The sequence below is a fragment of the Lactuca saligna genome, chromosome 2 (assembly GCF_052625555.1).
Source record: "Lactuca saligna cultivar CGN05327 chromosome 2, ASM5262555v1, whole genome shotgun sequence".
Classification (NCBI taxonomy): domain Eukaryota; kingdom Viridiplantae; phylum Streptophyta; class Magnoliopsida; order Asterales; family Asteraceae; genus Lactuca; species Lactuca saligna.
In genome coordinates, this window is record NC_136418.1 from 8,101,515 (window position 1) to 8,126,290 (window position 24,776).

Sequence of the window (24,776 nt, forward strand, 5' to 3'; positions counted from 1 at the left end):
CATCTTGATCTATACACCAAATAAGGTGAATCTAGATCTTTACTTAGGATTGACGGTTAAATCATCCTTATCACTCTGAAACGTTTATATGCTAGTTCTAATATCGTAGTCGTACGTTTAGAATCCTAAACACATAAGGTTTCCAGATCCGGTCGGCAACAGACCATAGATCCGAACAACTAACAGCATATCAGGCACAAGTATTTAGCACATAAAAGCATTTTAGGCATAATTCCTAAAATAAGCTAGTGCTCACACCTCACAATCATCGCTTAGCATTCTAAGTTTAAGTCTAGAAATAAATCCATATTCCTAGTTCGCTTAAACTAATGCTCTGATACCAACTGTGACATCCCCAAAATCACGGCCAAAAAAGACCGATTTTGTTTATGCTTTATAAAAATCAGAGTACTTCATTTTATAAAAAGGTTGCGGAATTTGTTCCCAGAAAAACATGGTAAATACATTATTAAAACATTTTCGAAGAAACGTATTTATTTCATTTTAAAACGTTTGGGATGTCATCGTTAATACAGGAACATAAGCATAAACAGAACTTACAATTATTCACACTAGTGGTCTACATCTCTTTAAATCTCTCAGTGTAATGTCACTTCATATCAACACCTGTGATATAAATAAACTGAGTGGGTCAGGTTGGGAAACCTGGTGAGCACATAGGGATTTCAATCCCACAATGTTATACCATATATATAGTTTAAAATTCACAAAATATACAATTTCACCATACATATATATAAACAACACTTATCCCACCCCGTCGATCCTCGCAACGAGGCTATCCATACTCTCGGACCTAAGATTAGTCGTTTTACCTACTCCATACTCTCGGATCAGGGACAAATGACTAATCCATACTCTCGGATTAAAGATGAATGATTATGCCTAATCCATACTCTCTGACTAGGGACAATAGTTAATCCATACTCTCGGATTAACGAATGATTATGCCTAATCCATATTCTTGGACTAGGGACAATGACTATGTCTAATCCATACTCCCGGATAAGTGACATATACTAACTTCTATTCTCTGAGTTTAACTCACTTGTACTCGTGAGAATATACTACCCAATATTCCTCATATTTAATTTAGGTCTACTCTTTATCCTAAATTATCAAATATAATCAGGTATGTTCTTTAACACGAATTTCAAGCAACATCAATTAACTCGCACATGAACATATAATTAATATTTCGATCAATACTTGTATTAAAATCATGTTCATGAAAGGGACTATGCACTCACCTGAGAAGGTGGTGACTCGGTACTCGGACAGCGCTTCGTTTACTTTAAAATAATTTACTTCGACGAAACCTAGTATTATCACCAATAGATTTTAGTCTATTATTCGCCGAGACTAATTAATAGTCTAGCTATTATTACTATTATATAAGCGTTAAAAAAAATACTTATATAACCCATAATAATAGCCCAAGTATTTATTATATGTCCTTAATAACGTTAATATAATTAAATAAAAACTATATTAAAAATAGTGTAGGCGTAGCTCACTTACAGCGGGTTTTATAGAAAACCAGGCTTTGCTTGGAGCAGCCTTTCCGAGCCGAAAAGCTCTTCTTCTCGGAGCCGTCGAGCACTCCGGGGCTTCCGCCTCGTGCTAGGGAGGTTCCCTAGGCTTTTCGGGGGATTTCGGGGCTAGAGAGAGGTTCTAGAGAGAGAGTAAAGAGAAGAAAGAATGGGAAAGTTGTGATGAAAATGAGGGTGGGAGAGGTGGTATTTATAGGGTGAAAATGGCTGAACTTGGTGCCACATGTCACCATCTAGTGGCAAGACTTGGGGAGAAAGCAATGGCCAAGATTGTGCCACATCACCCATTTTCGCACAACACACTTCCGACTTCTAAAATCCGTAACTTTCACATACGACCTCCGTTTTTGACGTTCTTTATATCCACGCGTAGGTAAAAATAATATCTACAACTTTCATTTTGACTCTTTCAGCTAATTCTCGACCGATCTTAAATTTAACAGTACGAGGCGTTTAGACTGTTAAATGACCGCGAAGAATTCGTAACTCCTTCATACGGACTCCGTTTTCGTCTGTCTTTTTACCGTTGAGTTCCTATTAATGAGATCTTCAACTCTCATTTATTTCACGTAAGCCAAAAACCGCTCGAACTAAAATTCGAGTTTCGGGCTTTACACTGCTAAGCCGAATCTTAGAAAAATCATAACTTCCTCATACGAAGTCAGATTTGGGCGTTCTTTTTATCGACGCTCTTAGTTTAACATATTCTACGACTTTTGTTTAGATTGCTAAGGCTAAAAAGTCTTCTATCGTAAATTCACTATTTACGTCTTCCGGTGCCGTGCCGGTTTTGCCGTAAAACTTCGGCGGGCCATAACTTCTTCGTTATAACTCGGATTTCGGTGTTCTTTATATGTACGGAAACCTTGTGACATATTCTAAAACTTGGTTAAGAATATTCATTCTAAATAATCTTTTGTTGAAAAGTTATTTTTGACCCCTATTGCCTCTAAATTGACTAGCCCGGATCTGCGGGCGTTACAATTGACCTTCACGAGTTACTTGTCATCACCCGGAAATCACAAATCTTTACCAAGTGCCATAGATTGGTTTGGAACTTTCTTGAAGCATCAGTCTGGCATCCCAAAGCCAGCGTAGTCTAGGCAAACCCAATAATCCAATTTTCAAAATTGTGCCTAGCCAGCCTATCCCAGATCGGGCACTTATCAACGATTGACATGACATGAGTCAAAAGACAAGGCTTCTAGTTCCAAGCGCTTGCCCTCATGCCTGGTAAGGTCCTCCAAGGAAGAGGCACGAGCTAATCTTTTACTGGATGAAGGCCGGGGCGGTATAAAGGATAGGCTGGTCCAGCTAGATTCTCTCAAGATAAAAGGGTAGTTTACCCGCATTGGCATTTGTAACAAAAAGAAAGACTTTGAAACCAGTTAAGACTTTAATGATTTATTTCTATATACAAAAAAGTAGGTGATAAATAAAAAGAAAGACTTACAGTATGAACTGTGAGAAAGGTTTAAACTATTGATTTATCCCGCCTAAAGAAAGAAATTATAACATGAGAAAGAAAGCCTACGGACAACCTAATCTTCATCTCTAGAGGTTTAGAAGGAGATGTCTATGTAGTGACTGGAGTTCAAGAAGGAAGGACACTCTATTAAAGTAAAAGGAAGGGAAGCAAGATCATAAAGGCTAATGTCAGGTGTTTTTTGCCAAATCGGATTCGAATAGTTGATTCCCAATGAGTTAAGTCGTTGACATCCAAAGGAAGATGTGACATTAGAATCTTTTGTAGCAGAAGCCTATGGATAGAGATCACCTTCTCCACTCTACGCTGACTTGGTCAAGGTAATAAAATAAAGTAAACAAGATCATTGAAATCAATGCTGTCTTCTCGGGTCAGAATTAAGGGAAGATAATTACTAAATTTGGTTAGCTTGAAATTGAAAGAAAGGTCGCTTCAAGAAGCTATGCTGTATCCTTTCGTTGTTCTCTCACTCCTCTCTTGGGACTGTAAATGGATTAGAAACCTTTGGCATTACATTCAAAATTGAAACAAGGCATGTGTAACCGAGTCAGGGACGTAGCGATAGGACTAGTAAAGTCAAGCCTTACCTTACTCTTGCAAGTCTTTGCATGTGCTTTGTTGTTTTCAGATGCTATATAATAGCTCCTATAGCAGAATAACCGCTATTAGTACGAATCATCTGCTAGTATGCCTTCCCTTCGTACCGATCGTCACTGTCTTTCCTTGATGACTCAAATTAATAAGACAAAGAGTTACTAATAGTTGTAGTTAGGGCCTTTGCCAAAGAAGAAAGACTAACTTCTCCGATTTCTGTTCTAGAGCCGAGAGAAGAATGCACACTGCCTATCCCGCTTGAAGATTGCGAGATTTGCATTTACAATAGCAAGACTCTTATATTAAAGTAAAGATATTGGTTGTATTTGTTTTGTTTGATAAGTCTCTCCTTACTATACTCGTGACCCAGGAACTCCCCCTTAAGGTGCATTCATGGGGAGTAAGTCCAATCCCTTTTTTTGGATAATCCTTTACTGCACTATCAAGTAGTCGATCAAACAATCCGTTTATGACTCCGCTTTCTGAGTCATCCACTAATTCAACTAGATCAAGGCGTACAAGTATAAATTAACAATCCTAAGAACGTTCTAAATTCTTGATTTAGAAATTCCTTCAATCAATGGATAGTCAAACTAAGAAAGAAAGCCAGAACATCCATGACTAGGACAAAAAAAGACGAATGGAATCCTTTCCTTTTGCCTCTATGGCCATCCAACCCTCTCAAGAAGACCTAGTTAGAGTACTTTCTATCTTTATAGTTATCAGGCATGTGAAGATGCAATCAACTTAGAAGGAAAGTTGTTGTTGCTCAACTTTAGAGCACCATCTCATCATGTCATAAGCTTTCCAGATGTCAGTCTAGTGCCAATTCAAAAGAAACACTCTTGGCCGATTAGTTGGCTTAAAACGACCGATATAAGCTGAGATATCGGTCCTATGAATCTGTTCACGAGGTTTGAGCTACGTTAAGCTCTTATTCTCTGATTCTGTTAACGTCGTCAATGCAAACTGCTGATGCAGCTTCTGACTATGCTTTCTACGGTCTTCGTTTCGAATCTTCCGCTGTGAAAAGAATAGGTTGTTCTCTGGTGTAAAGGAAGAGCTGCTAGTAACAAGTGAGGGAAGGAACCCTAAGGAAAGAAGAAATCAAAGCTCTCTAGCTGGGATATCAAGATCCACGTGCGAAGGGACAAGCGAAAGGCTTCCTGGTATAAGAAAGAGAGTAGAGCTAGGCAAGGTCTTCTGTGAGTAAACAAGATGAGGATCGAGGCAATTAAGTTCCACCAAGGTAGGTGCTTTTTTTTGCAATTATGTATGTTGATGGCGTAGTGTCCTATCTGCTCAAGGAAAGCTGCCCAACTCAATGTGTTATGCATTAGCGAAATTTGCTACATAATCCACATCTGTTGTCAGATATTTTACTATAAGGTAAGTGAGGACTTCTTCCAAGAACAGATTCTTCTTAATCTTAATTAAGTTGATTTGTTGTTGTTGATTTCAATAGCCAAGTCAAGTGTAACATTCCAAAAATACAGACCAAAAATTTCATTTTTAAATACGTCATTATAAAACCAACAGTGTAATAAAACATCCGTAATATCATGTGATGTCAAAACCAAAGTAGAAATAATCAAACGTGTTATCATAAAATAATATCAGAGTGTAATCCCAAAGATCTCTTGTGCGGAAAACCATAGTGTGATGCGCTGCGATCAAGCCGGCTCCTTTCCTTTAAACACGAAGTACCTGAAACCAAAACTGAAAACCGTAAGCACAAAGCTTAGTGAGTTCCCCCATCATACCACATACCATATAACCACATAACATACATATATTTTCAGGCATATTTGGGTGCCCAACCTACCATTTCGGTCCTCTCGACCGGATATTGACTAGCATATCTGGGTGCTGGTCTCCCCTTCGGTCCTCACGACCGGATACTGACTAGCATATCTAGGTGCTGGTCTCCCCTTCGGTCCTCTCGACCGGATGCTGACTAGCATATCTGGGTGCTGGTATCCCCTTCGGTCCTCTCCACCGGATGCTGACTAGCATATCTGGGTGCTGGTCTCCCCTTCGGTCCTCTCGACCGGATGCTGACTAGCATATCTAGATGCTGGTCTCCCCTTCGGTCCTCTTGACCGAATGCTGGGGACTATTTCACCCCTACCACTACCAGATAACACGTATCACATAATCTATTTAACATGGTTGGGCATAACTGCCCCTTCGGCCCTATCGACCGGTAACCTGGGGACTATCTCCCCTACTATCACTAGCACATAGCATCATATCATACAAACACATAAACATAACACAGGTAGTAGCAACCCTAGATGAATATCACAGAGACAATCATCTAATCATACAATTCCTACTAGTGGGTCGGCATTGTGGCCTTAGACCCACTCCTACTAGAAGGTAACTCACCTCACACTGCTGAAGTCCTGAAGACACAATCCCACACTTGCTGAAGTCCTGCAGACTCGACCCCAGCTGCTGGCTGATAGATTCCCGAACTAATGGTGGTTGGCGGTGCGAACGGCGGCAGCCACCATGGATGGTGGCCATGGTGGTTTCTTGACAACTCCGTCCAATAGAAAAAGGACCATACACCAGATCACACACTCATGGCGGCGACAACAGAAGACTTGCGATGGCACCCACCACCTCACGGTGGTGGTGGTGATTCCTTTGGTTCTCAGTCAATTAGCCACACATACCAACAGCCCCAACTCGGAAATTAACTCGATACCCACCTGTGGTGGGCAGCAACGGTGGCAACAATGACTTGACGGCGGCAACAACCTAAAACCCATCCCCGATCTTCGATAGTTCCCCTCATCGGCCGTCCACGACGCCACAGGCGGCGACTGTGGTGTTTGGGTGGCGAAGTAACAGCATCAATGTAACAGTGGAACGGCGACGCCGATCCTTGGTTGCCATAGGGCTCCAACAGCTGCGGCTAGGGTAGGAAACTCCCACCGGATGCGATGCAACGTCAATGAACAGGAAAGGGAGGAGAAAGTGTGAATACGACGAGGCAGAAGGCGGTGGTCTTATCGTCATCAGCGAAGGGTGGTACGGCAGCAAGCATCCTCACCGGCATCAACGACTTGCGGTGGATTCGGCGGTCGGAGAAACGAGAAATAGTAGGGTGGTGGTCGGCTTGGAATGATAGTGGAGAAGGTGGCGGCTAGAGGATCCCGACGATGGCGGTTGCGCTCTATCAATTAGGGTTAGGGTGGACTGGGGGGTGACGGGTTATATACCCCGATCCCCCGTGAACATAATTTCCATAATGCCAAAAGTGGTCCCTCCCGTCCCCATTCCTTTCAAAATAAACCCGATAATTACCATCTAGACCCTCAGCCTTAAAAGCCTTACAAATTAGGTACAGAAGTTACCAAACAGCCCCCAAAATACTAATTATGACATATTCTGCCCTTGCATCTCATTTCCTTTTAAATTAGACCCAAATAGTTACCACAGAGCCCCTGACCTCTTAAATACTTACAATTTAAGTCCGGAACTCACACTTTTAACCCCTGACTTCCAGAACTGTGACAATTAGCCCTTCGAGACCATCCTTTGATATATAATTATTTATTTTTGGGCTACTATTCGTTCGTTAATTAATTTATTTATTAAATAAATAAACGGGGCTTTACAACTCTCCCCCACTTAAATTAGATTTCATCCTCGAAATCATTCCTTACCAATACTTACCTACCAAGCCACTCTAGTAACATAGTCATCTTCCTAGACACACCCTAGCCTTCCTAGTGTAGCCGTGACCAATCTTCGCAAAGCCTTACAATATGTAGGTGAACGAATTCCCTGCAACAAGACCACATGTAATCTATCCGATATCTACTATCTCGAGATGGTCTAAATCCCTGACAGACCACTCATACTAAATCATTATCGATGAATCTTGTCTGTTCATCCCTCAACTGACTACTTAACTTCTGATAGCATGTGGTTCTCGCCATAAACCTAGGTGACAACCCCAATTACCTCCGCAGATCACTTATTCTCGGCTAAGGCTCAACTGATCCCACTGTGGGTGACTTGTCACTCCCAATAAACCAGCTATTACGTGCGCATATGCAACTCAAACACACATACTATTACTGCCCAACGTTGAAACTGCTCGAACACTGAACCACCTAAAGCAGTATACGCTGCTACATAGCTGCTTACCAAAGGCTACCAAGACCTTCCTGGGTCCTAATTCGCTTGCTAATCCTTTGAAATACTGGGTTTCCACCCGACTGCGGAGTCAAAGGACTCCCTACTTATTTGCCTCACATGACTTCTAAGCGAAATCCTTCTCTGGAACTAGTTGCCACTAGTTATCATGCCACTATGACTCTACTACTTTCTGATTTAATCGATCGGGTCCATGCGTCGGATCCTGTCATCATCAAATCCAAGACTAAAAGTGATCGATACTTAACCAATGGTAGCCTTACATCACCCACACCCTTACGTAGTCCATTACTTCCTTGGTCTCATAACTACAGTGACATCCCGACTGTCATATCGTTGGCTCAACCAGATCTAATCCATCTGGGTAATTCCGAAATTCCAATCCGTGGATTTCCTTATCCTTACTGCTACACCTGAACTGGTGGGTACTACTGTTCCTCTACATCCTAACAACGCGCTCACACTATCTACTAACCTAGTGAACGCTGCGGCTACACCCGCAGTCTCACAACATTTTATCATTATCTGACCGCTAGTGAATGCTATGGCTACCCCCGCAGTCTTACAACACTTTCCATACTATCTTACTACTAGTGAATGCTACGACTACCCCCGTAGTCTTACAGCACTTTCCATACCAGGTCGGACACGCACTCGACCTAACACATCACTGAACTAGAGTCCTAACTGGGACTCTGACCTGGTTCCCAAAACCTGCTATCATGTGACCCCATTGTATTAATACCGTACCCATGCCCGTGATCAAAGCGTCATAGTAATCTATGAAATCATCTACACCTTCTTGCAGGGTGAGAATCAGTGCCTCGCACAACTGCTGTCTGAGAGTATTGAAGGTTGCCTGCTGCTCGGGCCCCCAACAAAAGGCCACCGACTTCTTAGTCAGTCGGGTCAAAGGAACCTCAATCTCGGAGAAGTCTCGTATAAATCTCTGGTAATAACCCGCTACACCAAGGGAATTCTGAATCTCAGATGGAGACCTCGGAATCTCCCACTGCATCATGGACTCTATCTTGGACGAATCAACTAGAACACCCTTCTGGTTGACAAGGTGTCCAAGAGATTGCACCTTGCGCAACCAGAACTCACAGTTGGAGAACTTTATAAAAATCTCTCCCCCACTTAGACTCGACTAAGTCTTCCCATTACATGAGAATTGAAGGATTTCTAATCCTTCTCGCTTTCTAATATCCCACTGATGACAACATGTGCCTGCCAATGTTAGCGTTTAATTGCCGATTAAACCTTGAGATCTCCCATCCTCAGAAATCTCGATGAGTACTCTTGGACTCTGATCCAGTCTGACTCCTTAGTCCATCCAAAATGATGCCAATTGAAGACCCTAATCTTCACTCTAGCTGATGAATCCTCGTTCTCATTTCCAATCTTGCAGTACCACTGAACTCTAACCGAACACAGCCCATGCGAAAACACAATTATCCTGAACATGCGATGACCAACCACTTATGCACTTAACATCCGCGACTGACACTACCCTCTTCCTGTCACCAGTTCCGTGCTAGCAACGGTAGTGCCTTGAACTCCAAAGTTCATCCATAAACAATTTCCGACCATACCTGAACAATGATAGAACCTCTGAACGCTGACTTCATTGGAGAACAATCACTCCAACCCTGATCGAGTATCCTTAAAATAATACTTCCTGCATAGATCCTGACAAAGATCCGAAATGATAACGGTATGCGCAGAACCCACTCCGCAAGATGCGTTCCTCTTTGGCTTCATCAAGGACCTTTCGGCATGCAGGATAACATATATGATCCTTGGTACCCAAACACTAGCAGAAAAACCGACCCGAGGTCTGACTTATCCCAACTCACTCACAATTCCAAAGCGGTATGTATTCCAAACATTCACCTAATATCATAGAAGATGACATACCCACAACACCTAAAGCAATACTGATCACCTTCTGCTGACATGACCAACCCTGCTACCATGTAGCAGACTAAACCCTTGGAGTGACAAACTCCCTTGTACACTGTCCTATACGTGCTGCACTGACTCTGGCCCTGCTGGCCCTTCACCTGATGATCAGAAATCATGGGTCTCTTCCCGAGATCCCTACTATATGCACCTGGCACACACCTCTCCTTCCAGGGTGCTCCCAAATCAATCCCGCATCTGTAACTCTGGGAAATCATATCCTTCAGGGTCTGACACTCTGTCACGCTCACTAGCTCGCTTGCCAATGGCTAAACTGCAACAACTAGAACAGCCTTTGTCCCCAAACTGGGTCACAAACTTTTCCCTGAAGCTTCTTAGACTCTCCAAGACTCTTACTGATTCTAGTATGGATCATGTGCTTTCAGTAGTACGGGCCCAATACTACCTTCCACACATATCCATACTTTCCTCAGCAATCCTCCCAGATCCCCCAAATCACTTCCTCAACATGTACACCCAAGTCTAACTGAGCCTCACTACTAACTCACTGAAACATATCCTAGGCTTCCCTAGGTTCCCGAACTCACCTAGTCCTCAGCTGCTGAAAGATTCCCAGTAATGTCAAATAGCTATCTCATGAATATAGCCACATGAAACAGAAATCAGATAGTCCTTCAAGTAACAGACTCATCCCTATAACGGTTAGACTCAAACGAGAGCTGTGCAATAGAGTCAAATCTATCACTCTGAGATTATCCAACTTGTGATACATGTGACTTAGCATATTCACTTAATAGCTAACTCACATTACTAAGAGTCTCACAAAGCACAAAGCAAGCAACATTCAGACAATGGAAAATCTAACCATCATATTCCAATCAAATCATTTTATCCTCTAATCAGGAATCTGTACATGCAAATAAAAGGCTTATACAATCAGGCATAACCTAAACAGGCTATCCTATCACTGACTGATCAGTACTAGCACGCAAGTCTACAAGCACATACAATAGGCATATAAGGCATCCTCCTAGATCCTTAGCCCTAATCTAGCATGCAACTCTCATAATCATATCATATCATACCATAACATAACATGTATAGGTATCTTGGGGAAAACTTACTTGAGCTCGGCTGATTGCACGCATCACACACTTTGTTCTTCTCAAAGTTCCTTTCTCTTTTCAGATTCTTTTCAAACTCTTTTTTTTTAAATGGTTTTACTTTTGAAAATTTTCATACCAAGCCCTTAGTTTGAGTTCAGACACACCCGAGAGTATATCCGAATCCCTCAAACCAAGGCTCTGATACCAACTTGTAACATCCCAAAAATATAGACCAAAAAGTTCATTTTTAAATACGTCATTATAAAAACAACAGTGTAATAAAACATCCGTAATATCATGTGATGTCAAAACCAAAGTAGAAATAATCAAACGTGTTATCATAAAATAATATCAGAGTGTAATCCCAAAGATCTCTTGTGCGGAAAACCATAGTGTGATGCGCTGCGATCAAGCCGGCTCCTTTCCTTTAAACACGAAGTACTTGAAACCAAAACTGAAAACTGTAAGCACAAAGCTTAGTGAGTTCCCCCATCATACCACATACCATATAACCACATAACATACATATATTGTCAGGCATATTTGGGTGCCCGACCTACCCTTTCGGTCCTCTCGACCGGATACTGACTAGCATATCTGGGTGCTGGTCTCCCCTTCGGTCCTCTCGACTGGATACTGACTAGCATATCTGGGTGCTGGTCTCCCCTTTGGTCCTCTCGACCGGATACTGACTAGCATATCTGGGTGCTGGTCTCCCCTTCGGTCCTCTCGACTGGATACTGACTAGCATATATGGGTGCTGGTCTCCCCTTCAGTCCTCTCGACCGGATACTGACTAGCATATCTGGGTGCTGGTCTCCCCTTCGTTCCTCTTGACCGAATGCTGACTAGCATATCTGGGTGCTGGTCTCCCCTTCGGTCCTCTCGACCGGATGCTGGGGACTATTTCTCCCCTACCACTACCAGATAACACGTATCACATAATCTATTTAACATGGCTGGGCATGACTGCCCCTTCGGCCCTATCGACCGGTAACCTGGGTACTATCTCCCCTACTATCACTAGCACATAGCATCATATCATACAAACACATAAACATAACACAGGTAGTAGCAACCCTAGATGAATATCACAGAGGCAATCATCTAATCATACAATTCCTACTAGTGGGTCGGCATTATGGCCTTAAACCCACTCATACTAGAAGGTAACTCACCTCACACTGCTGAAGTCCTGAAGACACAATCCCACACTTGCTGAAGTCCCACAGACTCGACCCCAACTGTTGGCTGATAGATTCCCGAACTAATGGTGGTTGGCGGTGGCGAACGGCGGCAGCCACCATGGATGGTGGCCATGGTGGTTTCTTGACAACTCCGGCCAATAGAAAAAGGACCATACACCAGATCACACAATCATGGCGGCGACAACAGAAGACTTGCGATGGCACCCACCACCTCACGGTGGTGGTGGTGATTCCTTTGGTTCTCAGTCAATTAGCCACATATACCAACAGCCCCAACTCGGAAATTAACTCGATACCCACCTGTGGTGGCCAGCAACGGTGGCAGCAATGACTTGACGGCGGCAACAACCTAAAACCCATCCCCGATCTTCGACAGTTCCCCTCATCGGCCGCCCACGATGCCATAGGCGGCGACTGTGGTGTTTGGGTGGCGAAGTAACAGCATCAATGTAACAGTGGAACGGCGGCGCCGATCCTTGGTTGCCATAGGGCTCCAACAGCGGCGGCTAGGGTAGGAAACTCCCACCGGATGCTATGCAATGTCAATGAACAGGAAAGGGAGGAGAAAGAGTGAATACGACGAGGCAGAAGGCGGTGGTCTTGTCGTCATCAGCGAACGGTGGTACGACAGCAAGCATCCTCACCGGCATCAACGGCTTGCGGTGGATTCGGCGGTCGGAGAAATGAGAAAGAGTAGGGTGGTGGTCGGCTTGGAGTGATAGTGGAGAAGGTGGCGGCTAGAGGATCCCAACGATGGCGGCTGCGCTCTATCAATTAGGGTTAGGGTGTACTGGGGGGTGACGGGTTATATACCCCGATCCCCCGTGAACATAATTTCCATAACGCCAAAAGTGGTCCCTCCCTTCCCCATTCCTTTCAAAATAAACCCGATAATTACCATCTAGACCCTCAGCCTTAAAATCCTTACAAATTAGGTACAAAAGTTACCAAACAGCCCCTAAAATATTAATTATGACATATTCTACCCTTGCATCTCATTCCCTTTTAAATTAGACCCAAATAGTTACCACAGAGCCCCTGACCTCTTAAATACTTACAATTTAAGTCCGGAACTCACACTTTTAACCCCTGACTTCCAGAACTGTGACAATTATCCCTTCGAGACCATCCTTTGATATAGAATTATTTATTTTTGGGCTACTATTCGTTGGTTAATTAATTTATTTATTAAATAAATAAACGGGGCTTTACATCAAGCTTTCCAGCAGGCGAGATAGATGTCGATTCTACCTCTGTCAACTACCTCTTTATTTTATATTTTGATAACTCTTTTTTCCATCAACGATTTCCACATGAAATCTCTAAGTCAAGAAGTCAAGCCAGCAAGAAAGTCTGAAAGTGAGAAGGTACGGTTTCATCATCCTAAGCTACCTCACCTCACTAAGTCCAGTCTATGCGCCTTTAGCCCAAGGATAGAGACATGGGTAATGCTTTGGTCATACTAGATGGAGAGGCTTACCGAACTACCTTTGCCGTAACTCAGAGAGAGAAGGCCGCTCAACCAAAATCTGAATACGACTCTCGCTAAACAAGAGCTCTTTACTACTAAGCCAATCACAACTTCATATTCAACAATAGCAAGAAGACGACTCTGTCCTGCTGAAATCTTTGAACATTCGCTTTTCTCGGGTTCCTAGCCCAAAGTTTCGAGATTTGAAGAGAGAAATTCCTACTATAAAGAAGGGAAGAAGGTAATCCAATTGGTAGAATAATGTTTTCTATTGGTTGATCACATTCAAGCATGAGTTAGTTCAAAGTCGGCAAAGGGAATCAGAGAAAGGGCAGTTTAGTCACATTCAAGCATGAGTTCATTTTGACTCATACTAGTCCATTTCTAATCCCTTTTAGCCAGTTTCCTTTTATCCCATTGAAGCTGTTGTACCAATTGCAACAGTCTTAAGGCTATTAGTTGGAGTGATAAGTGTTGCTTTGATAGTCTAGTTTTTTCTTACATCCAGTGCTACATCTAGAGGTCCAGTCCTCTAGGTCACTTGATATCTCTAGTCTGAGTTCTGTTCAATAAGCCAGTTCTGTTAGATCGCTTACAGTCCCTGTAGTGTCCAGTAGTTGTATCTTTTTCTTACCTTAACCTTAGGCAAGCAAAAGACAAAGGTTTGAAATCAAAGTTAAGATATCTCCATCCGGTGGGAGTTGCTATCCATATAGTTCCATAGTAGTTCTACTTGCAACCATTGATATTTCTCTTGCATCCGCTTTCAATCCAATAGAGTAAGGGGCAAAAGGATCTGACGCAAGTTGGAGGATTGACAGAAAGCTAGGGTTTTTCTTCTCCCTTATTATCCTTTTCTAAGGAACTAAGGAGTTAACGATATCTCGCTTAAGGAGATATCTAGCCAAGCGATTCACCTGATCCAGACACGCCAATAGGCGGGTTTGAAGATAGTAAGTAAGAGTAGTGGCATTCTCATCAAAAGAATAAGTAAGTTCGCAATCCAATGATAAAGTGAAAAAGGTGCTTTTTTCTATGTATATTCCCTGGTGAGGATATGCATATAATATTTTAGGTATTAGAGTGCATCAAGATTATAGGTTACAGTTTCTAATCTATAGGATTAATTCTGGCTTCTGTAGGACTACTAACTAGATTATGCTTTCTCTCTGGGCCTTTGCTAAAAACGTTGGAAGGAAATATGTGCGAAGGCTTTTTGTAGGTAAGGAAAAAGTAGATGTAATATTGCAATATGTGTCTTACCTTGGTAATTCCTTTATTTACCTAGTGGGTCTAACTTTATGTCTAAGGAAGAGGAGAATCACCCTAAAGAGATTTCCTAGTCCTTCTCGAATTCTGAGAGTTCTGTTCCATTTCGTAAGTGAGTGTTCAGTGTGAAGTACTTACATTCGCCCCTCCTCCAATTGCAGACTCCTTGGCAGAAGATTTACCAAGCGCAAGGGAAAAGACTAGCAAGCCAATTACAGTCTTAAGGGTTGGTGTTTGAATTATCTTCTCATTGGATCCAGTTGGAATTGTGGTTCTCTTTGCTATTGTGCCAAGCGAGGGAGTTCTTTGATAACTCTACCAAGAATTAGGGTGCAAGCAAGTTTACTCGTTTCTCCTCGAATTGCATAAGAAAGATGGTTCTTGAGATAAATCCTACCCGCAAGCATTTGCTTATAGAATGATGGAGGGAGAAAGAGGTAGCAATACATTTCGCCTGATGCTTGATCACTACATTCATGATATATCAATGAGCTCTCCGATCTATGATGAAGAGTTCCTGTAGATAGGATCATATTTCTTTCTAGTCCTAAGCATTTTAATTGGACCTTTCTCCTTGACTTAAGGAGAGAAGGTGAACCAAATTCATTTGGTTTCCTCTCTCGTTTGGTCGAGTAGCTTTCTCACCTTCCTACTTACTTTATTATAATATAAGCGGGTGGCCTATTGGAGATTTTTAGTCATAGTGGGAGCTTTCGGAAATAACTTTGCAGGTCAAGATCATAGGAAGAAGGAAGAACGAGGGAGAAGATCTTTTTGAAAAGAAGATGATTCCAAAAGAAACTCAAAATGAAGATTAGGATGCCTTAAAGGTAAATAAGAAAGATCATAAATAAAAAAGAAAGAAAATAGCTGCCTAGCCCGTGGGAAACAGAAGGTTAGGTTGGGAAGGGAGAAAGGATATTTACCAAGACTACTGAAATAGCACAGATTCGGCTTGGGAGTTCTCACTCATGCTACTAATCTCGTCTTCTCCTACTCATAAGAACCAGAATAGGCACTCGTAATCATCCCTAACCTCTGTCTCTAACCTATTCCTTTTCCTCTATCCTTTTACCCTTTGAACAGCAAGCTGGAACTGGATTACATTTCAATAGAGAAAGCTATCAATGGTTACATTGAGACGGGAATAGATGGGAAGTTCGCCCTCCGGTTCTATTCCTTTGGATGAGATGGCGGTGAGCAATCGATAGAGAGCTAAGGATGCTAGCACTCTTCTTCTCATATTCCTTGCTTCAGTTGGTTCCGGAAGCTTTGGCATCGAGACACATTATGATAGCTATAGCTAGGCCGGGTGGGATGCTCTCTCTATCTAATGGTTATGAAAAAATTGATGAATCAAGTGGATCCTTTGCCCCTTACCTCAGTAGCTGGGAAGGCAGGCCCTTAGATTAAACTAGTTCAACTTGAATCTTTCTCAGGAGTAGTTGCATTGCAAGTAGGCAGAAAATAAGTAGTGCATTAGCTTATCTGTTCATTTTCAAATAACCCTTGTTTGTGCTCCTTTATCTTTCTAAGCCACTCTCGCTAGCAGGGAATCTAGTTCAGCAAGGTCCATAGGGTGAGCTCGCTTGAAACTGGGGCGTGTCTGGTGGTATCGTATATAAGATCACACGGCTGCTTGCTTTTAGGAGCGATCTGTTCATCCAACTCGAAATATCGTAAGTAATAAAACAAGAAGAACAATCTGACGCCCAAAAGTAATGGCTTTTGTGCAACATCGAAAGGGTCCTAATGTAGTTGGATCATTTGGATTGTTACAACCTCTAGCAGATGGTTTTAAATTGATTATAAAAGAACCTAGTTCACCAAGTAGTGAAAATTTCTCCCTTTTTAGAATGGCTTCAGTGGCTACATTTATGTTAAGTTTGGTCGCTCGGGCCGTTGTACCTTTTGATTATGGTACGGTATTGTCAGATCCGAACATAGGGCTACTTTATTTGTTTCCATATCTTCGCTAGGTGTTTATGGAATTATTATAGCAGGTCGGTCTAGTATTTAGGGGGCTGCTATTCGGTCGCCTATGATACTAGGACTAGTAGGTTAAAAATGGGTTTGTGCCGCAGGTGTTGAACGATCCACTCTACACAGGTGTAGGCTTAAAGGGCTCATAATGCCTTTCATTCATCAATAGAGCCCTGGTCGGTCACTTTTATGGGTCAGGATCGATAAGTGGAATGGAATTCATAAAAAAAATATCTTGATCTTGGCACCTCAGATCAAGAGGAAGGGTAGCTTGTCAAGCTGGCATAAAATTTTAATTATTATTAATTATTATATATAAATATATATAATTAATATATAAATAAAAAATTGCCTTTTAACCGGCTGTTCTTCTTTGTCAACGCTACTAAGGACCTATAGGTTCGCAATAATTCAAATTGGTTATTTTAAAAAGAAAATGCGCTATTTAACCCTAAATTAGTAGAAGTAAGCGGTTGAGTTAGCCTAGCCTACCCTAAAAGTGGTATAGTAGGGTATAGTAGGCGATCGAGTTAGCAAATACACTTAGGATAATAGAAAAGAGAGTGTCAATGTGTAGCCTTCATTCTACTACGCTATGAAAAGGTTATGAAATCACTTAGCTCAACATTAGCAGAGTCAAGGGGGAACGCCATACCTAAATAGAAGAATCGTTGTTCGCTGACTTTATAAGGTATAACCTTTTGCCCCATAATGAAAAGGGGCAATTAGCTTTGCACCACTGATAGACCACTTAAGATTCAATTCAAAAGGCCCTACTTAGTTTCGCAAGCCTTTTTCATTGTCAGTCTACTAAGTAGTGCCTGAGGCCCCCTATGAATTCGCAAATCTGAGGAGCATGCCGCAACAAAAGGATGGTCCCCTATGCATTTCATTCTTTCCGGAAGGGAAAAAAAGAAGTACCCCCGCCCCCATCATTGCAAACCCCTCCTTATGATCGAGATGAGGTAGATGCCTCCCAGTCGGGGGGCGGATCGAATAGGAGTTTCCTTAGGTAGCCACTGACCTACAATTATCATTAAACTTATGTGCTTGGTGGAGAAGAAACAAACAAAGGTACACTTGCTTGCTGTCTTGTTCTCTGTCGCAAATTGGGATCGCTCGCCAGCTAGGCCACATTGGAGAAACATTGTATGAGAACATATTACCCATATTCAAGGACAAGGGGCGAAACGACCTCTTGATCGACTTACTGCAACCCAGGAAGAAAAACGTCGTCTAGGCGTTACCTGATGCTCCGATCTCCCTTAAGCCTAGGACGTTGTCTGGGCCCACCAAGAGCCATTGTTAGTTGTTGTTTCCATTTGGTAGTTTTTTTATCGTTGTTGATACCACGTGCAGTGACTGAAAGAAGTAAGAGGACTAAAACATGGAGAAGAAATTTTGATCATGAATATCGGTCCCTTGCTACTATTCATAGGATCAAAAGACAAAGATTCTCCTAAATGTTTAAGTATATGGTTTATGATTGAAATTGTTTATACAAATTTCATAATATTGTTCTAACTTGATTAAATGTAGAACGTTTTATATGTTTCCATTTAAAAGGAACATCATGAAATCTATGAATCTGGTGTAGGAACAATAGTTTAAAACTAAATTTGAATATTTTAATATGATGTACTAATGTGGAATCATCTTCTTGGAAATGAGAATTTCTTTACCAATGATCAATTCAGAAGGATTTTGGAATTCATTTGACCACGATTCTTATAATAAATGTAAGTTGTATTTGTCAAGATAGATGAATATCCAAAGGAATTAGTTTAACTGATGGTCCATTCGGGTTCAACCACAAAAACGTGTTAAATACATCGAATAGTTTGGCTGAAATGTACTTTGTGGAATCATAATATTGTTAATATAATTTCCATTACTAGATATCCAAGTGGATAGGAGTTTGGAAATCATTCAACCTCAAGTCTTATGATCAATGCAAATTTTGTTTATCAAGATTGATAATATTTCCATCACTAGGCGATGTGAATATCTGGTGGAATTGGTTTAGACTAATTACGTTGTTCAGATTAATCACAATGCTTGACCAACTTCCTATGAAAGTGAGTTTGGAACTTTTTAGGTGTTCAGAGCTCTTGTGAATTGAAACCAAGGGACAATTGGGCAAGAGGATGAGATACTCTGATCATGTAGGGATTGTGAGAATCTTACTCAAAACTATGTCGATCCTCTAAGCAATTGTTAAAGAGTTTCACGAACTATCTCCACCCATAACACCATTTCAAGAAGTGTAGTTGGAAAGAGAAACAAATCATTGTTTGATTTCTAAATTGATGAGTCGTATTGTGCTTAAAAGATAATGTATGGATTGTACCATGAATAGAGTATTAAGAGTCTTTGGTAATGCACCAAGTAGAAAGGTTTATGATACTCTCTAAAATGTGGAGTATGAGTTAATCCTTGGCTAGCACATTTTGAAGTTTATAGTTATGAGTTTTTCGCTAATTGTGAAGCGCTCGACAACATAGGACTTACAATAAGAGATTTGTTATCTCATTGGACATCCCAATAAGACTTCTTTGTAATTGTTTTACAAAATTTATAAGAAAAAAATGTTTATTGCTCAAAGTACAATCTTCCAAAAAACGAAGTCGATATCCAAAAGAGCAAGTTGGAGCCATATTGATCTTGATAAGATTCAAGAGTCAACTAACGAACAACTTAAGGTTGCTCCTAGCATTCAATTCGATTCTGAATAGGATATTAAAGAAACTACCATACCTCCAACTCTTCATAATTTGAATTGATATAGGACATCATAGGCCTAGTTATATATAATCTATATTATTGAGGAATATGAGTAACTGGTAAACAATAGTCGGAGTATGCCAACTATTGGAAGTCATGTATGCCCTAAAAAGCTGCAAGAAGGAAGGATGACACGAAAAGTAATAATCAATCCATGTAAGTTTGAATCTTGGTTGATAAAACACTTAACCTTAAAAATGTAATGTTTGTGTATCTTTAAGAAGATAAAAGTAATATGTATGGGTGCAAACACATTAGCAAGTAGAATTTTTAAGCTTATGAAATTCATTTCTAAATTGAAACAAACATCTTGCAAAATGGAATCTTTGTTTTAATGCAAGAATTCAAGGAGTTTTGAATTCCGAGAAACAAAGGAGGGCCATAAGTATGTCAAAACCAGTAGGATTAATTGGAATTCTTATTTTAATGAAAGTTAAAGGAGTATTGGATTTTGAAAAATGAAGAATAGTCATACATATGTCAATGCTAGTGGGAGTACCATTGTCACCCTTGTAATATATACAAAATTCATAGGAAAAAATGTTACAACTTAGCAAGTGTAGTAGCTTGGCTTAGCTTGTGAATTGATTTGCCTTGAATAACATGGGAGAAATAGTACACAAGGATCTACTGAGTCATTCGTTGAATTAAGCCAAAAGCATGGAATCTCGAGGAAACCCAAGATTTAGAACTTCAAGAAAATTCATACTTATGAAGTATGGTATGACGTTTAAACAATGTTAATGTCCTATTTCTATGATTGAGCTAGAAGAATGAGTCGTATCCTTCATTCTTCTTCGTGCAAGACCGACCATGACTTATACCAGATTTGATGATTCGTATGCCTTGAGCATGACAGGTATGATCAGATCAAGTTGGCAAGAATCAATGAAGTAACATCAAGTACATTCCTTAGTGTCTTAAGATGACAAATGAAATGTCTTAGTATGGAAGTCATGAATGTAAAGGTTACACTAATGATAAGTTCCACACAAATAAAGACAAATATGTTCTTAGTCAGAATTCATGCTTTTACTAAATGGTGAAGTACTAGCTTGGATAAGCACCAAGTAATACACCATAGTGGATTTATAATAAACTAATTGTGTATTGAAACTAGTTTAGAATGCAAAGGAAGCAATGTGACTTAAAAGAAATTCATTAGTGACATCACTGTTGAAGTTTAATCATTGATGGTCCTTATAAAGTTTCTTGTGAATATAAGGGTGAACTTACCTCAAGTATTGATCCTAATTCGCACAAGCTCACATTAAACATACTCTATAAGTACAATCACATTTAGTTGTTCGAGTGTGAGTACATCATAGGCAAAATTAGAAGATAATCTTGTTGATCCATTCACTAAGCCAATGTCAACGACCAAGTTTATTAGTCATACAAAGTATTGAGACATTAGATCTGCAAAATAATTGGCTTGAACACACTTGCATTTGTTTGATTTAATTAAGAATACACCAGTTTGAATTGTAATTGTTTTGATTTTTAGTGTGTGTAGACTTAATAAATAGCAATTGTTGCTATTAAAGTGGTGTTATTCATTACTATTTTTCACTTTTACATTTTTTAAACCCATTTCCAAAATATTTAATTATATTCATAACTCCACAGACGGTCATACTCTCAGGAGTAAGTATTGGAATTTAAGACTTTCATGAGTGTTAGTTAAGTGAACCATACGACATTCGACATCACATAAGAGATTGCGCTAATTGAAATGAGGAATTTAAGTATTAGAACAACCCACACTTAGAGATTACTCATGGATCGAGTCGTGAGTAATTCTAAGATTATAATATCTTTTATTCTTCAAACTGAGATGCATATGCAATTTTTTTTGCGTTGTGCATTGGAGTGCTCCAACGCTATCTGTAATTGGTAGTCATAAAGGTTATGACCATGTATGATTAGACAAGTAGAAAAAAACTATGTATTGAAATTTTATTTGTTCCTTATACCTGAATAGAATAAGAGATATCTATGGGATCCCTCCCCTTCCCTCCCTGATGATTCGATACTAACTGTAACAACTGGATTTCCAGGTATTATGTTTGAGTAAAAAACAGGGACTCAACGAGTTGAGGCGTAGACTCATCGAGAAGAACCGCGTTTGCTGACTGGATTAATGAGTGGAGTCGACGAGTCGGAAAGGGTGGACTCGACGAGTCCACACTGTGGGCTGGAACCCTAAATCCCCGGTCTTGTGCCCTATTTAAGGGTCCTTATAGCCCTCATTTTCAGCTACCAGTCCAGAGAGATAAACCCTAGAGAGCTTGAGCGAGTTGTGAGAGAGATTGAGCTATTTTGATCATTTTTGGTGTGGTTTAGCTAAGGAGAAAGTGTTTCCAACAAGAGGAGGTCAAGAGGGTTGCTATTCCGTGTATTTTTAGCTTGGATCTTCAATTTTGAGGTAGCAATTCGATCTATTCTTCTGTTTTGCATAAGAACCTTGAATCTAGGGTTTTCTATACCTTTTTATTGGTTTGTTTGGGCAAGTATAGTGTCCCATTGTGTGATAGACTCTGGATCCGAACCTTTAGAGATCCAGAGAGCCTTAGCCAACCTGCTTTATGTGGTTCCATGGAGGAAATGAACTTAGGTTGCCATTTTAGTAGTTATTTCACCAAGAAAAGCCTTGGGTGCATTTCATGTGAGTCAAGTTTCGACCTTTACGTGGTTATTGGTGATTGGGAAGTCAGATATATAGTTTAGGGAAGCAGATCTGACCTCAGAAGGTTATTTGAGAGTTATTATGGGAGCAACTCGCCGAGTCCGTAAGTGGACTTGACGAGTCAAGTCGGGGTTGCCCCGCGATTTGTTGTAGAGTAACCTGGCAAGTGGAGGAGGGACTCGACGTGCCAAATGAGGCTTAGAAGGATTCATGGGACCCACGTGGACTCGTCGAGTCGCCCGAGTGCACTCGACGAGTCTGGTCAAAGTTGACCTTTATCTAGAGTTGACTTCGTTGACTATTGGGGTTTAGTCAATGTTTGGACTTTTGAGCCATTGAAGGGTAGAATGGTCTTTTACCCTCCTAGGATAGCTTAGAGAGGGATTAGCCAAGTCTTTGAAAGTCGTATTGATTAGAGTAATTATGTTATGTGATTAGGCGGAGGCTAGATCAGTATTTCCGAGTTCAAGGGTTTCCGAGTTATCTGAGGTGACTCTTCACACTATACTTTACCTAGAGTGGTAATTTGAGTCATATGATAGACTATGTTGTATGCTATTATATGATGTGATATATATATATATATATATATATATATATATATATATATATGTGTGTGTGTGTGTGTGTGTGTGATTATGTGCTATATGTGATTCAGAGTTTATAGAGTTAGGACCAGAGGGTCCACAGAGTTATGGGACTGGAGAGTCCCACTGAGACACTTTGACCAGAGGGTCATACAGAGTTATAGCTTAGAGTGGATAATATGTGTTGTATGTGGTATTTTGGGTAACTCACTAAACATTTATGCTTACAGTGTTTTGTGTTATGTGTTTCAGGTACCAATGAGGATCGCGGGAAGGCGCCGACATGATCAGCACACACTATCGGAGTTTTATACGTTTTGATCTTAGGATGTGTTTTTTAATGGTTTTGAGATGTGATACAATGAGATTTGGGAATATGTATGAATGAAATTACATTTTTAAAAGTGAAAAAATGTTTTGAAATGTACGTTGTTACAATAACATTTAATGTGCTTCACTAGGTCATGACTAAATTGATTTGTTTGATTTAGAAGTCATATATGATCATCAAAAATCTTTACCAAGAAACAGAATTTTGAACTTTGATATTGACCCGTTATACATGTCTTAAGTTCGTACGAATATCTTGAATAAAGGAATATGTTATAAGTTATATAGGAACTAAACTTGACTAAGATCAAGTGTGTGACAGTTGCATTAGATGAGTTAATCTCTATTAGTTATTTGAAAATTATTAAGACGTTAAAAAGTTAATAATTTGTTCAAGTGGGAGACTATTGGAAATGGTGTCCAACATCATTAACTAGTTGGTAATATTTATAAGTAATAATAGTGTCATTTTGGGTTGGCCTCATGACATAATTAACAATAAGAAATTAGAGAAAAATAACTTGTTAATTTATATATAATTTAAATTGGAAATTATTTTGGTAATTAATTAAATAGTTTTAATTTATAAAAATGGTATAATATTAATAAAATCCTTTGGATTAATTGGAATATTTATAACGCTCCAGAAATAATGATACGGACGAATATATCACAAAGGATTAAGATAAGACACATTTTTTTAAAAAGGTTAATGATTATCATTAGGAATCTGATTGGCTTAAGGATTTACCTGGAACCTATAAATAGGATGCTTGGGGATCAAATCCAAGGGATTCCTAAGACTTAATTTTTTTTCTCCCTACTCTCTTCTTCTTCTAGTGGATGAAATTCACAACCCCTCTCTTAGGGTTAATGTTTTGCATAAACCCTAATATAATGTTTATTCCTTGTTTCCTTCTTGAAGTCTTGGGTCTAACTACATTAGATGGATTCTACTTTGGGTCCTTCATCCATTGGAAGAATGTCATTCACATAGTATAATGATCAAGAGGTAAGTGTCTTATCATTCTTTTAGTTAGTTTTTAAAGTACGTTGCTAAAACTAGTAAAACCTAGATCCTAGGGTGGATGTACACTTGAGTAAATTTAATTGTTTATGAAACCTAGTTAATGTGTATTTAATGATATTAAATCCCAACAAAAATAAGGGAATGTCATTAGATGACTATAAAGAACATTCTAAAAGTACTTGCAAAGAATTGAAGAAATGTTCGTAAGTTACTTAGTTTGGAAGAAGATCTTGATGTAAATTAGTACACAGATGCTAGCTTCCAAATAGTTGGAGTCAATTGTAAGTCACAATCTAGATATGTCTTCATTATGAATGAAGGAACAGTTTTTTGTTGGAAAGTAGTTCCAAACAAAACATGGTTGCACAATCTTACAAAATAAGAATACATTGTTGCTCTGGAAGCTGTGATACAAAGTGTTGGATGAAAAAGTTCATTAAAAACCTAAGATTGATTCCTTCCATTCAAGATCCCTTATAAATCTTTTAAGACAACAAGGTGCAGCTACATAAGCTAAGGACCCTAAGTCACATCATAACACCAATCATTTTCTCTACATTAAC

The 24,776-nt window shown here is 40.0% G+C and overlaps 1 protein-coding gene across 2 annotated transcripts in view; it reads right to left on the reverse strand.

Annotated features, from left to right (window-relative positions):
• Window positions 1-608: 608 nt before the first annotated feature.
• The window catches only part of LOC145030648 (uncharacterized), a 55,690-nt gene continuing 31,522 nt past the window's right edge, over window positions 609-24,776 (reverse strand). The window contains exon 4 of one of the 2 annotated variants that reach the window (XM_078979033.1): window positions 609-627. The gene's annotated coding sequence lies outside the window, so the exon portion shown is untranslated. Of the gene's footprint in view, window positions 628-5,214; window positions 5,362-24,776 lie in introns of those variants that run through there. The other variant, XM_078979032.1, reaches the window with a different exon arrangement.